This window comes from Phacochoerus africanus, chromosome 15, assembly GCF_016906955.1.
Source record: "Phacochoerus africanus isolate WHEZ1 chromosome 15, ROS_Pafr_v1, whole genome shotgun sequence".
Taxonomy (NCBI): Eukaryota; Metazoa; Chordata; class Mammalia; order Artiodactyla; family Suidae; genus Phacochoerus; species Phacochoerus africanus.
The window spans coordinates 108,506,774-108,508,926 of record NC_062558.1 but is presented as its reverse complement, the minus strand read 5'-3'; the positions used below and the strand labels follow the sequence as shown (position 1 = coordinate 108,508,926).

At 41.2% G+C, this 2,153-nt stretch overlaps 1 pseudogene; it reads right to left on the bottom strand.

The window, feature by feature from the left end:
- Nucleotides 1–1,331: 1,331 nt before the first annotated feature.
- Nucleotides 1,332–1,946, bottom strand: LOC125116994 (NEDD8-conjugating enzyme UBE2F-like; annotated as a pseudogene).
- Between the last annotated feature and the right edge of the window lie 207 nt (nt 1,947–2,153).

The following is a 2,153-nucleotide window of genomic DNA, read 5'->3' as shown; positions in this document are numbered from 1 at the left end:
GAATGCTTCCCTCCAGGCAGTGCCCAGAACCATAGTACACTCAGAAGGTCACAGGTTTAGCTTCTGTGGCATCAGACCTTGTTTGGACTGATTCCTGAATTATCGCTCCTTTCCCTTAGATAAGTGAGGGTGTTGTTTTCTGATAAGTAACTACACAGGTGTTGTCTACTGGCTGACAGTCACATGACCAAATTCAGAAATGGTAAACTGCCTATGGTTGCTCTAGAAGGTTCCTCTGGGCAGCATGTGAGAATGGCTCCCTGCTTTTTTTTTTCCCTACACATTTTGAGCCTTAAAGCAAGAACTCATTTTGAAGTCCAGATTCTTATTGCATTTTGGCTGGATGAACAATTTGTCTTGCATATTTTCTTTGCATCTCTCTGCAATAGTTGCTTGACCCAACATCTTTCTTTCTGTACTATACAATGAAAACATAAAATAAGTAAAAATGGAAAAAATAAAGCATTCAATTGTACAAATTACAAGTCTGTTCTAAAATATGCTTACTTTAAATGAAATATGCATTTTACTAAGAGAGATACAATAAATGATTCTATGCATTTTGGGAAACCACAAGCGCTAGGCAGGGCCAATGTTTGAGGAAGTTTCCTTAGTTTTTAGTGGGTTTCTTATGGTTGATCTGTGAGTTGCATTTAACAGCATTAACATCACTTGTGTAAGGAACTGATTTTGTTTGGGGAAAAAATAAGGAAGCTCTAGCTTTAGTTTTGAGTTCAATAAAACTTTTCAAGAATTTTGGGAGTTCCTGTCATGGCTCAGCAGGTTAAGAACCGTATTAGTATCCATGAGGATGTGGGTTTGATCTCTGGCCTCTTTCAGTGGGTTAAAGGATCCAGCGTTGCCATGAGCTATGGTGTAGGTTGCAGACATGGCTCAGATCTGGTCTTGCTGTGGCTGCGGTGTAGGCCAGCAGCTACGGCTCCGATTTGACCCCTAGCCTGGGAACTTCCATATGCTGCAGGTGTGGCCCTAAAAAGAAAAAAAAAAAGAAAAAGAAAAAGAAAAGCTTTTAAAAAATTTTGTCTATAGCCTATACAGTATAGTTTCAAAAAAGTAAATATGACAAGGTGAGTAGACAATTCTTGAGAACCCCAAACACATTTCTTGCTGTATTGTGTTGAATTCATCATCTACAATGGGCTTTCATGAATGTGTCCTTCGTCAGGACAACATGATCCCAGGACTCATACATTCCAGTGGGACTGAGAAGGAGCATGAGGACTGGGGTGAGGAGAGGCTCCCTCTTGATGTTTCATGTTAGAGAGACATTAATAACACACAGTCCATGATCCTACAATCTTCTCTTTCTGTTACCTGTCATAATGCTTAATGAAGGCTTCAGCTTTATTCTGGAAGCCCTTACTGTCCTGTGAATATGTTCTATAGCGTTAATATTCAGTAAACCATCACAGTTCAATAGATCAGTAAAGAAAGAGTTTAACCCTCCCCAAACAATATCCTTGAGTGTTCTGGTGGGAGTCCAGCCAGTACCATCAGTCAAAAGTTTTCTTTGTAAACTTGGTAAACTTAGACATACTCACCTGTCTTGAATATGTTGGAGTGCCAGATCCTGGTCAGGCACTCATGTTGGGTGGGAGGTACCATGTTGTACACACTGGGAACTGAAGTTTCAAACTGAAAATTTCTACCCTAGCAGCAACCCTCATCTGGGGATACAGTTATCTAAAAGCAATGAAGCATGTTTGGATCAGGAAAATGTCCTCTACATGTAAGAGGCAAATTATCTGCAAGTTCTGCAACTTCTTTAACAAGCAGATTGTCTCTCATGGAAATCCTGAGTGGAATCAAGCTGTCGTCTGGGACCCTTGGAGACCATCATTCCACTTCATGTTGGTTACCAGCATTAGCCTTCTTGCCACCTTTATCCCAGAGAAAGGCGAGGTGGGCCCAGTGACCAAAACCATGCCAGTCCTGGCAAGAGATCTGGTACCTCATATTGGCATCAAAATCTCATAAGATCTTTTTATCAGCCTTTCCCTCCTTCCCTCTGCCTTGCCCGAAGAGAGGCTGGAGACTTTCCCATCTTATATTACTGAATATAATACAGTACCCGTTTCAAGGTTGGAGAAGAATTCAAGAGGGTGTGTGTGTGTGTGTGTGTGTGTGTGTGT